This window comes from Lissotriton helveticus, chromosome 1_2, assembly GCF_964261635.1.
Source record: "Lissotriton helveticus chromosome 1_2, aLisHel1.1, whole genome shotgun sequence".
NCBI classification, from domain to species: Eukaryota; Metazoa; Chordata; class Amphibia; order Caudata; family Salamandridae; genus Lissotriton; species Lissotriton helveticus.
In genome coordinates this window covers 355,841,127-355,854,824 of record NC_136058.1, presented here as the reverse complement: position 1 = coordinate 355,854,824, position 13,698 = coordinate 355,841,127, and the positions used below count along the sequence as shown (strand labels likewise).

Sequence of the window (13,698 nt, the reverse complement as noted above, 5' to 3'; positions counted from 1 at the left end):
AGTCAGGAACCCTTTATGATAGAATCTTTTGTGTATTATTTCACACATCTGGTGGCCCTACCTTAGTGCACCATAGACCCTTTATGATTGAATCTCTGTGTGTGATCCAATAAGGTTGGATGAATCCTTACTTTCAAGGTCCCCAGATGATGAATCATCAGATGCCACATCAAACAAGTCAGAATTTCCAACAACGGATTCCTTTTTTAGGGAACGGCCCCACGCCACAAAGAACACGGAGGAGAGGAGTGACCTGGTCCGACCAAACCAGACAGGTGCAAACAACAAGTGTGACAAAAGCCAAGACCGGAACCACCACGAATCCCTCATCGTGAATCTCACTGAAAAAATTCTGACCCCAGAAGAAGAAAATGTGCTCAATAAAGGACTCGGATATGTCCCTACACCTAAGTCAGATGTATTCAGAACCAAATGTGAATTGGCAGAATTCTGCCAAAAATTGAAATTGAAAGCTTTCTTTAAAGGAGATCAACCACCAATCAGAGAAGGAGACACAACTCTAAGGAATAAATCATCCTTCTGTCCCCTCAACTCGCAGATTCCAATTGAAATCCAAACCTTCGAACAAGCTAATTTTAAAGCAATCGATGAACTGGCGAATACAGTCCAAAAACCCTTTCAAAATATCACAAGGCTGGAACAACAGGCATTAAACACTCTAAAGAATGACCGAAATTTAGTCATCAAACCCGCCGACAAAGGCGGAGGAGTAGTTCTCCTGACAGCTGATGGATATAACCAACAATGCATGGAACTTCTATCAAATGAAAAATTCTACAAAGTTCTAACAACAGATCCTACTCCAAGATTACAAAGGACCATCTCAATGATCATAGAAGAGGGAGAGACCAATAATTGGATCTCCAAAAAAGAAGGAGAGTACCTAGAGACCAAGGCACCACGAATCCCCTATTTCTACTCCCTCCCGAAGACACACAAAGGGCGAGTACCACCACCCGGACGACTAATTGTGTCAGGAATCGGCTCAATTCTGGAACCTCTTTCCCAGTTTGCAGACCAATACCTTAGACCACTGGTCCAGAAGACTCCGACATATCTTAAGGACACCAGAGACCTCCTGAACCAACTACGCAACATCGAATACTCTCCAACAACAATGCTTCTGGTTGGATTTGATGTAGAAAGCCTTTATACTAGCCTTCCACAAGGCAAAACAATGGAGGCCCTCGAACACCTACTCTTCAATTCCACTTGGACATACAAGACTCCCAGACACTTCGTACTGGAATGCTGCCGGCTGGCACTCATGGAAAAGTTTTTCCAATACAAAGACACGCTGTACCTGCAATGTCATGGTACCTCGATGGGCAGTACATTTGCCCCCAGCGTGGCAGGACTCTACGTCAGCGCCTTCGAGGACCAATACATTCTTAATGAAGGCACCAATCCCTTTCATCACCAGATACTGTTTTGGAAACGGTACATTGATGACATTTTTGTCATCTGGCAAGGAGACCAGAATCACTTACTGGATTTCCATACTTGGCTTAATCAGAGAGACGAGTGCCTAAAATTCACCTATAGTGCGAACAACAAGAGCATTGATTTCCTAGATGTAACCATCTATGCAGAGGCCAACACTCTCCAGACCCGAACCTTCTTCAAGACCACTGCTAAGAACAGTCTTCTCTCCTTCAAGAGCTGTCATCCTCGACCGTTGAAGGAGAACTTACCATACAGCCAGTTCCTCAGGTTGCGTCAAAATTGCAGTGATACATCTGAGTACAAATCCCAAGCAGAGGATCTATGTAAAAAACTAGAAGCTCGAGACTATCCACAGAAAGTTATCAATAAGTGTAAAAAACATGCCAGGAATCAGAACCGGGAGGCACTACTTGAGAATGTAACAAAAGAACCCTCTGAAGAAGTCCCTACATGCGTTACCACGTACAGCCCAATGACGAACAGCATAAAGAAACTTGTAAACAAAAATTGGCGAATACTGACATCAGGCAACCTTTCGTGGCCAAAACCGAGGTTTGCAAACAGGAGAACCAGGAATCTAAAGGACATGTTGGTCCACACGAGACCTGCCCCAAGAACACCCAGAGAACAGACCAGCTTCTGGGGCAACCCACAAGTGACAGGACACTACCCTTGTGGCTCCTGCTCCGTATGCAGTCTCACAAAACCCACTAACGAATTACAGCTGCTGACAGATTTCAAATGGACCTTGAATCGCCATACGAATTGTAATACCACCCATGTGGTTTACATGATCACCTGTCCATGTAACCAAAGATACATAGGCATGACCTGCAGAAAAGCCAAACAAAGACTATGTGGACACCGTAGTAATGTTAAATGCAAGAAGAGAACAACAAAAATGGCCACGCATTATTTGGAACAGGGTCATACTGTTCATGATCTACAATGGGTCATTCTTGAGACCTTACACAACAAAGATCACAACGCAGAAAAAACCCTTTTTGAAAAAGAGCAAAGGTGGGTGCATAGACTTAAAACTGATAGCGATGGACTGAACGATAACATACCATGGCTCAGCCTTACTAAAAGATAAAACAACTCCCGGTTATATGAGAGAACCTCCTTTCTGACTCACAGATCACTGTCTGATGTTGACACATGCTAGCTAAATAATCCTCAGAGTGCTGCCCTTAAGACAAGACAACCGTAACATACCCTTGTTGCTTGCAACTAATATAATATCACTATTACAATCAATGCGAGCATCTGATTACTTTTTTCCAAACGTGCAACTGAGACCTCTCCTCAATACTTTATACTGGCAATGTGTCAAAACAGTATATACCCAAGTAACCGTGTAGTTGGACATAGGTTAATAATCACAGGTCCACGCACGAGATAACACTTGCATTGTCAAACTTTCATGTATTTACGCTGTAAAACCTCACGATAATGTACGCCCTTCTATTGCTATTATTACTAGCAGAAGGCTATCACCATAACGACGTGAGCACAGACCAATAGTATCGTTACGAAATCTGTCCCCGCCTTTAACCTTGACCCGGAAACAGAACTGACTGTTTCCGGATCGGCTGGAGCAGCGCACACAGCAGACGCCAGGCGCGGACGCAACAGGTAGAAAGGAAGGAGGCACGAACTTCAACACAACCGCAAGTATTTTAGAAAAACCATGTTAAAAGAGTCTTCTTTCTCCCCAGTCCCCCTGAAGCTCTACCGTCCGATTGGAGCGCGAAAAGCAAATGCGCTAGGTAACAATTTTACGGAGGCACTTATGAACATAATTCGTCAGGGTCACACTCAAAATCACTCACTAAATGACACAACTGACCCGCCCGCCCCGAATTTGCACTGTTTCACAAGTTATTAAATGAAAGACCTTCTTGCAAACTCCTCACGATCATATATAACAATAGTTCCACTATCACCTACCCAGAGAGATAGAATGATAGAGTGAATTACCTGGCACCATCGATTACACTATTAGTACCTGCATGCACCACCAACTGCAAGCATGCTATAGTCCTTTGCATGGGCTTGGAGTGTTAAAGAGAGAGTTGACGCTGCCATGATTGTTAACCGGTCACTGAAGAATTGCCATTTTTTCAGTTGTTTATAACTCTATCCATGAAAGATAGAATAAGCAGATTTCTGCTTGGTGTGTGTCTCCCAATACCCCTTTCCCGTTGTATATTGCAAAACAAATGTGTTTAATTTTTGCAGATACATTGAGACCTTCATTAACAGAGAAACAGGTCAACGTTCCTTTTTCTTCTCACCTTTATGAGCACTATATTTGTTTATCTTGTTTTCCTCACGTTATTCACTTAACGGTCCTGATTAATGCCTGTAAGTCCTAATCGAGGCAACTAAGGCAGAAACATCTCGACCTCTTTTAAAACTTCTCCCCAATTTTTATGATCATTATACTCTGAGTGCATCTTATACTCATAATCAAGTTCATAGTTGCACTAACGTAAGAGTTACCAGACCCGAAAATCAGACCAATAAAATCCTTTTCTGCACTTTCAGGTCTTTTTAATACCCCTATTACTGGCTCACTACTGCATCAACCTTGGGTAAGAACCTCCGGGTGGAGGCTGCATAAACCAAATCGACCTAATGATTATGCACACACGCGATCCAAGAGCGGAGAATCAAGATATACCGCTTTAGATACCAACACCCATATCGCGTGCATGAGGGTCTTTTATATCGGGACACCCCCTCCTCCATAGTTTCATGCATACCTAGGGTTGTGCAGGACAAGTGATCCATTCTCCTCTTGATTAACATATGTATTTTGGAAACTGAATGGATCCTCATTCCATCTCCCTCCACATTTGATTGAAAGACAGTCGAGTAGATAACAGACATTGCTACCCGTGCAGCCCGCCCAGACCACACATCATCACTGCCTGTATGCACACTGAGTGCTTCAGGTGCCACTACCTCTGTGCTTTGAAAAAAGGGGAAATGTACCTAAGCCTCTGGTATCAATTTACACAATAAATGCGAAAATGAGGATAAACACAACTTTATTGGTCTATCCTGATATTAAATTATGTCACTTTTTTAGGATGAATCATTAAATATTTTAGATCTAGGCAGCAAAAAGAACAACTTCATGTATGACCATATACATTTTAGGGTACATTTCAACACAAATCAAAAAAAATATTTTACACTCGTGAAGACATGACAAAAAATATGTGCATACAATTTACAAAAACATGGAAATATATACAAGCCGAGTCATCAAGTATTAATCTTGAACAGATGAAGACTGTTGGAAATCACTCCAAACCCTGCTACAGTCTGAGTCTATTTAATAAATGACTGTTGCTAGCATTAAATGACATTAGAATAAAAGGATGCCAATGTATTATGAATGACTGTCGCTAGCATTTAATGTCATAATTTAAATAAGAAATGCCGACGCGTTTCGGGTCCCACTGTCTAGATCACAGGACTCTCATCAGGGCAGTATTATTCAAATCCATAGGGGCTGTTGAGACAAGGGGAAACAAAGGGGAAAGTTTTACTAAAAACATCCTCAATCCATTTCATTTTACACAAGGTTGCATCATTATGACGCAGCGTACCTTATTTTCTTTTTGCCAAACAAGTGTGCTTGCAGATTTGTTTGACAAAAATATTTTCGGGGCCGTGGAGGTCACACTGCAAGGGAATGTACACGGGATGAGACATTGTTCCCGAAATGAACCACCTAGAGTTCATGTGGATTTAAGAGAGAAGGGTAATGTTTACCTTTAGAGTTGTGGCGGCGTCTCTGCCGTCATGCAGAAGTCATGCCTTTTTCACTCGGTTTACATTTCTGTGAAGATGGAGTTACGGTAAACCAGGTGCCGGGTGGAACTGTTTCTCGAGAATATTTTCAAAAAAATATATGTAACTTACTCGTCAACGGACAAGAAGAACGCGGGAATTAATGCCGCTGTTACTTCAGGGTACTTCAGTTCTAGAGAAAATAAAAGTGTGGGCAGGAATCACTGGGCCAGTTCGACCAACAATTATTGCAAAAGGAAGCGAGATGTTTCTATTTTGCTTACCGTTCACGGGTAGCAGCGACAACGTGATCGGTTTCCTTCCAACTTGGATTGAAGCGGCTGGGAGGGTCAGAGAGGTGCCGGTTAGTGAAAGTTCCAGACACGTGACACCTGACTTGGCCAATAAGAGCATGGGGGGGAGTTCATGCAATTGCTGTGTCTTCTGGGCTTCGTAGTTAAACCCAATGGTTATTATAATGTGCGTGATAATTACGCCCTATTTACTTCACTGAGACAGTTAAGGCCCTTATTTACACTGTCGAATTTCATAATAAGGTAAGCCTCTTTGCGCAGTAATGTGGTTCCGACACTGGGTTGATGTTTGGGATCAATCCAGACCAAAACGGTCCATTTAAAATCATTTTCACTGTGGTTGTTATTTAAAAAATGTTCCACCATCGGCGCAGACATAACTTTTTTCTTGATTCGGGAACGATGTTGTGTAATCCTTACATTAATCGATTGACAGGTCTTTCCAATGTACACTCTCCTGCAGGGACACACCACGGCATAGACCACATTCTTGGTCTTACAATTTGTGAACGTATCATGCTTCCATTTGACCCCGTCATGGTCAAAAATATTTCCCTCAAGAGTTGTCGAACAGGACACGCAAGTGCCACATTTATGGTGCCCACATATAGGTTTTAGATTCCACTGTGCTAGTAAATCACTTTTCTGCTTCGGAATGTAACTGTCTTCCTTTACTAGCTGTTGACCTATACTTGTGTTTTTACGCATAGCGAAAATGGGTTTCTGAAGGGGATGTTCCAATGTTTCTAACAGGTGCCAGTTTTTTATAACGATGCGCTTGAACTGGTTTGTGTGCTGGCCGAAGGTCGTCACACAAACCAATTTCTCCAGCTCACCCTTTTCTTTAACCTGAAGTAGATTCTCTCTAGGGGTAAATCTTGCTCTTTTTGTTGAATGTTTTAAAAGCTTTTTTGGGTAACCCCGTTTCGCCATCTCGTTGCAGAATGTAGTGGCATGTGACTCGAAATCAGACGCGTTAGTACAATTGCGTCTGATCCTTAGCAGTTGCCCATAGGGCAAATTTTCTTTCAAGCATTGTGGATGTGAGCTTGTGTAATGTAAGATAGTGTTTCTATCTGTTTCTTTTTTGAAAATAGTGGTTGTGAGCACTGAATCACGAGTGCCTACTGTGACGTCAAGGAAAGTCATGCTGTGGTTGTTGGAATTTAACGAAAATTTGATATCATTGTGCAGCGAATTGAGCCAGGCATGGAACTGATCCAACTCAGTCTGGCTCCCCTGCCACAGGAGCCAGACGTCGTCAATGTATCTTAGCCATTGATGTATATTGGCGGTGAAGGGGTTGTTGTTATATATGAATCTTTCTTCATATTGTGCCATGTATATGAGTAATTATTTCAAATTTTAAAACAACTTCTTTGTCCAAATCAAAGGGACTGCCATGGGCTGCCCTTATGCGCCGGAGATTGCAGTATTATACACTCCCCCCCATGCTCTGATTGGCCAAGTCAGGTGTCACGTGTCTGGAACTTTCACTAACCGGCACCTCTCTGACCCTCCCAGCCGCTTCAATCCAAGTTGGAAGGAAACCGATCACGTTGTCGCTGCTACCCGTGAACGGTAAGCAAAATAGAAACATCTCGCTTCCTTTTGCAATAATTGTTGGTCAAACTGGCCCAGTGATTCCTGCCCACACTTTTATTTTCTCTAGAACTGAAGTTCCCTGAAGTAACAGCGGAATTAATTCCCGGGTTCTTCTTGTCCGTTGACGAGTAAGTTACATATATTTTTTTGAAAATATTCTCGAGAAACAGTTCCACCCGGCACCTGGTTTACCGTAACTTCATCTTCACAGAAATGTAAACTGAGTGAAAAAGGCACGACTTCTGCATGACGGCAGAGACGCCGCCACAACTCTAAAGGTAAACATTACCCTTCTCTCTTAAATTCACATGAACTCTAGGTGGTTCATTTCGGGAACAATGTCTCATCCCGTGTACATTCCCTTGCAGTGTGACCGCCACGGCCCCGAAAATATTTTTGTCAAACAAATCTGCAAGCACACTTGTTTGGCAAAAAGAAAATAAGGTACGCTGCGTCATAATGATGCAACCTTGTGTAAAATGAAATGGATTGAGGATGTTTTTAGTAAAACGTTCCCCTTTGTTTCCCCTTGTCTCAATAGCCCCTATGGATTTGAATAATACTGCCCTGATGAGAGTCCTGTGATCTAGACAGTGGGACTCGAAACGCGTCGGCATTTCTTATTTAAATTATGACATTAAATGCTAGCGACAGTCATTCATAATACATTGGCATCCTTTTATTCTAATGTCATTTAATGCTAGCAACAGTCATTTATTAAATAGACTCAGACTGTAGCAGGGTTTGGAGTGATTTCCAACAGTCTTCATCTGTTCAAGATTAATACTTGATGACTCAGCTTGTATATATTTCCATGTTTTTGTAAATTGTATGCACATATTTTTTGTCATGTCTTCACGAGTGTAAAATATTTTTTTTGATTTGTGTTGAAATGTACCCTAAAATGTATATGGTCATACATGAAGTTGATCACGTTCTTTTTGCTGCCTAGATCTAAAATATTTAATGATTCATCCTAAAAAAGTGACATAATTTAATGTCAGGATAGACCAATAAAGTTGTGTTTATCCTCATTTTCGCATTTATTGTGTAAATTGATACCAGAGGCTTAGGTACACTTCCCCTTTTTTCAAAGTATAACGTGGCCCTACCTACCCTCTGTCCCATTGGGCCCAACTCCTCTTATTTTTCACTACCTCTGTGCAGCTCAAATCAACGCCACATGGCGGTTGGCTTTTGCTGACAGCTGCCTCCGGCCTACACAGTGGGGCTCACAATTCAAATTAAATCTTGATTCATTAAGTTCAGAGTCCAGTAGGCAACTAACTATAATGTCCCTGAAAACTTACATATTTTGACAATTTAGTCCATACAAACTCCTACACTGCGGTCAGCAGAGCTCACAGTTTGAATCCAGTCTTGATTTATTAATTGCAGAGAGAATTGTACTCTATGTCCTCGGATTTTGTCAAGAGGAAGTGACAAAAAGCATTCCTCCATGTCTGTGCTGACTACTGCCTTCGTTGTACACTGCGGACAGCAGTGCTCACAATTCAAAACGAGTCGTGATTACAGATGACACAGTCCAGTATGCAACATACATTGCTACCAGTGCGGCCCTCCCGGACCACGCACCATCGCTGGCTGTGCACACGCTGAATGCTTCTGATGCCCCTACCTCAGAGCACCACAACTCATGGACCCTTTATGATAGAATCTTTTGTGTAATATTTCAGATCTGCTGCCCCTACCTCCGTGCACCACAAGTCAGGAACCCTTTATGATAGAATCTTTTGTGTATTATTTCACACATCTGGTGGCCCTACCTTAGTGCAGCATAGACCCTTTATGATTGAATCTCTGTGTGTGATCCGATAATTACTGTTGTGCTTGTTGCCAGCACTAACCATTCCCTGAGGGCTGGCTTACACTCACCCCACTGGACACGAGACACTGGTAATAAAAAGTGGCAGAGCGCACATGCCTGTACCCAGTTCCACTATCTACCTAACTGTGTCCGTGTGTTCATTATGTATGCATGATGCTGACCCTCAGCCCTACCACATTACATTGTACTGTGGACAGTGCTCGCAACCATGTTACCTCCGGCAGTGGGGAAGACTTCAGTTATGTAACTTTGTTTGGGTCATTGTATAAGTACACCGGTAGAGACTGGATCATTAGAGTACTGCAAGGAGAGTGGATAGTGAATTTATAAGTGCTTGGGGATTGGCCGAGTGATTGGATAAGTACCTATGTTGTCAGAGCCTCACCCTGAGCACTAGCTTGGCTCTAATTGGCTGCCCTCCATGTGCCTAAAACTGAAATTTCGGCTTTGCATGGCCATGTTTTGCTACAGCTGCAACACTCCACTGACTGTACAATAAACATTCATATCCACACAGATATGTCATGTCTACAATCTTTCATGTGTGGAAATATGGATGAATGTAGGGTCAGTGATTCCCCCTACCTTCCATGTTGGCCATGTTGTGGGATTTGGGTCACAGGGTGACACATTGGAGCCTGCGGCTTGGATGGTGGCAACACTACAACAGAGACAGAACCACTCCCAGAGCTCGGGAGTCTTTGTTCACAGTCTTCAGGCAGGACTGCCGTAAGCCAGGCCATCCCACTCTGCTTACGCTTACAGGAAGGAATGACAACGCTACATGTCCCAGGTCTTCCCTGTAGTGATCTGCTGATCACAGGTCTAGTTGTCAGCATGCCACAGCCACTCCCTCACGGCTGGTTTACACCCACACCACATCCATGTAGCACAGGCGTCACAAAACACGTGACCCTGCCAATAAAATGGGCCGGGCGCATGTGCTGGAGGCCATTTCCATTCTCTGCCATGACTTGAAGTACACAGAGTTGGTGGCAGCTGATGCAGTTTTCCCAACACAGGCCTCCCGCCACGTGCCGATTACTTGAGTTCCACTGAGTTTGTGCCACCAGACCTGAGCGAGTGTGCAGCCTGCAATGATATGTGGCCTCAATACACCATCCTAGCAATCAAGACCCGCGTTGAATTGTGAGCTTGACTGGACCACATGTACACCAAAGGCAACTGGCTGTACAGACATGACTCCTCGGCACGGTGTAGCAGGATGTGCTGGGGGTCTGGGCTGCAGAATCCAGCGACACAAGCTCGTGGCAGAAGGTGAGTTTGAGAGGCTTGTTTGAGCAGCGGCGGGCGGTCATCTCTGGGCGGTGGGAGTGGATGGTGTGTAGCACCCTGGGTGCACAGGGGTGGGGCAACACCTCTGGGCGGCGGGGGTGGACTGGGTGTAGCAGCCTGGGTGCACAGGGGTGGGACAGCGATGAAGAGGTGTGCAGTTGTATGTACTCTGCCATTACTGATTCTATACTATTTTTCAGATGAGTGAGCTTGAGGGCTGCAGTATGTCCCGGCACGTCATTGGAGACACAGCGGTGGCGGAAAGTGTGAGCTATGAGGGTTTTGTCCACAGTGTTGGCACTCAGTCTCCTTCTCCATCTCTTCCTTTCTCTCTCTCACACTCTTTCTCTCTCTCTCTTCCTCTCTGTCCTACTCTTTCTCTTCCTATCTCTCACACTGTTTCTCTCTTTCTCTCTCTTCCTCTCTCTCACTCTTTCTCTCTTTCTCTTCCTCACTCTCACTCTTTCTCTGTCTTCCTCTCTCTCTCACTCTTTCTTTCTTTCTTTCTCTTTCTCTTCCTCTCTCTCTCACTCCTTCCCTCTTTTTCTCTCTCTCTCTCCATTGTGGGCGCATGACGCACAATCTTATCTTGCTTTTTGTCTTGCAGGCTGTGATTCACAGATTGTTGAGGGATGACAGGTTATGGCTGCACCTACTTTTATTTTGTTGTTTTGTTTAAATAAAATGTTTTATATGTAAATCCATAGATGACAGTGATTCTCATTTGCCCAACCTCACATGCATCTTGTTTGTTATAATTGTGCGACATCAGCCGATTTGTTACGTTCCTGATTTCGGAAGGTTGCTGTCACATTTGTTTGTCGGCGGTCAGGGGGGTTGGCGGACAAGAGGGTGGTAGCCGGTGGTGTCGGGGCTCTGTTGGATGTCTGAGCTGCATGATCCTTGGCTCCATTGCATCTGTTGTTGTTCAGGTGTAGCTCTAGGCCGAGCTCCCTTTCATGTTGCAGGTTGTAGTCCAACTTTACACCAGGTCAGAGCAGGTGTAAACTTCCTGGTGCTAACGCACCTTATCGCCTGTTTTATATTCTCTTTGCCGACCTTGCTGGTGGTTGAGAAAGTTGCGAAGTAGTGTGTCTGTTGCTTTTTGCATGGGAACGCCTACTCTACATCTCATTAGCTATATTTGCAAGGGTCATCCGTGACAATGTTTTTTGAGGCTGCTATCGCTGGTAAACTGGTGATATGGGCTGTTTGCAGCAGCTTGTTAATGGTGCGTTAAATTTATCATTGTTTTGGCTGCAATAAAGTGCAGTTAACTTGGCGATGTGTCCTTGAGAATATGCCCCTCTGTGTTTTAAAGACCTGAGAAGTACTCGAGTGTCGTGCTGAGTCAGTGATGACTTCAGTGATGTCATTTGAGATGTCATCAGTGTTGTCATCAGTGATATCACTGACCATGTCATGAATAATGTAATATGTGACATCATCAACAGTGGATTGTGGGCGTGCGAGTTATAGTGAGTACAACTAACTATAACGGGGGAATTTCAATGGTTTTGTATGAGTGAAATGTTCAGCTAACTATAACTGGTGTGAAACCTATGGTTTTTTCAGTGAATTTGTAAGGTTTTTGCAATGCTAATTCCTAAATATAACAAGTTTGAAACCTACGGTGTTTTTAAGTGTATTATTATGTTTTTTTAATAGCTAATTTTTATAGCTATTAATTTTTCAAATTTTTTCTAATTATTCCAATATTCTATATTTTTATAATATTATTTTTTGGGTGTTTTTTCCTGTATTTTTTGTTTTAAATATTTACACTCTGGTCCGCTCAGGGTGCGCGCACCCGTACACGCACCCGTACACGTAGAGAGAGCGCAAATCCCACGAGCAAAAAATCACATATTTATGTATTTAAAGTAAATAATAATGCAAGACATTTAGTGGCATACACATAAAAGTAATATTTTTGATTTTTAAGAACCGTATTTTAACTTTAAAAGCATTTCCGAAAATTGAGCAAAACGTCATTCATACGCGCCGCGTAAGCACCCCCGTATGGGCCTCCGAAAGCACCTACGTACGTGGCACGTAAGCACCCCCCGTAAGCTGCCCGGAGCACGCAGCGTAAGCGCGCGTCAAGCCATGCGACCTTATAACACTTTTGATTGGTTCATAACAGTTTTTTTCACAACTATGGTAAGTCCCCACCCATTTCCCTCACTACCTCTTTGCAATTGCTGAGAGAACACCTCTTGCCTGTTTCTTAAACTCATTTTTGAAAGATGTCTGCTTCCCAGGACCCCTCCTCAGATTCTGATGTGCAATTCCTGCCTGAGGAGCCCCCCCCAAAAAAAATTAAAGAGCATTTTATTTGAAAGTTCTTTACTTTCCCAGAGGGGGGAAAGAAATGTAATGCTGCAAAGGTAACGTGCAGGATATGTGACACAACTCTGTCACATGTGGATCCCACCCGAAAATACAGCTTTGGGAATGCCACCTTGATCCGGCATGTGGAGAGAAGGCATCCTAACAACTTTGCCAGGGAGAGCACCAGGGACCTGGCACGCAATCCCCCTAGAGATGGCGCCACCACCTCTACCGGAGCATCTACATCATCTGGCAGAGGAACAACAACTTTAATCCCCAACATCCAGCCGGTGTTTGCAGATTTGAAAATCGTCTGCAAACAGTGTGATCAACTGCTCTGCTACGGGGAGCAGAGCATTGAAGTAATTGTCAGGAAGAAGGAGGACCACCACTGCTCTTCCCAGCCCTAATTTTTCCCCTTTTTTTGCTCCTGTTGAGCAGTTTTGGATTCCCTGGTTTTGTTTTTCTCCTGAAAAAAATCCCCCAAAAATATCGTTCTTAAAAAGAAGAAAACATTTTTTTTTTTAAAAGAAGAAAAAAAGTTATTTTCAAAACTACCTCCAATTCTCCAAAAAGAGCTATGTTCCTTATATATTGTGTCATTCTTTTTTTCAAAGAATGTGTACTGAATAAATGAATGAATCAAATGAGTGAATCAAGGGGAGAAAGTGACGGAGGGACAAGTGACAGAAGGGGAGTGTGGGAAGGTGAGTTGTGAACGGGAGTGAGTCGAAGTGGAGTGAACAAAGGAGAGTGACAGGGAGTGAGGGAAGGGAATGAGTAAAGGTGAAAAAAGGGGATTGATTTTGAGGGAAAGAGGGTGACGGAGGATAAAGTAATGGGAGTGAGAGTAAGGCAAGGGGAGTGGGGGAGTAAGTGAGGGTGAGTTGATGACAGTGAGGGATGGAAGATGAGTGAGGATGAGTGAAGGGAAGTGAGAGAGTGAGGGGACGGAGGGAGTGAGGGTAAGACAGAGGGAGTGAGGGAAGAGGAGTGAGGAAGTGAAAGGACAGAGGGAGTGTG

At 43.5% G+C, this 13,698-nt stretch overlaps 1 protein-coding gene across 2 annotated transcripts in view; it reads left to right on the top strand.

Moving 5' to 3' along the window:
- LOC144807916 (uncharacterized) overlaps positions 1-13,698 on the top strand; it is a 503,122-nt gene that overhangs the window by 315,872 nt on the left and 173,552 nt on the right. The window lies entirely within an intron of this gene.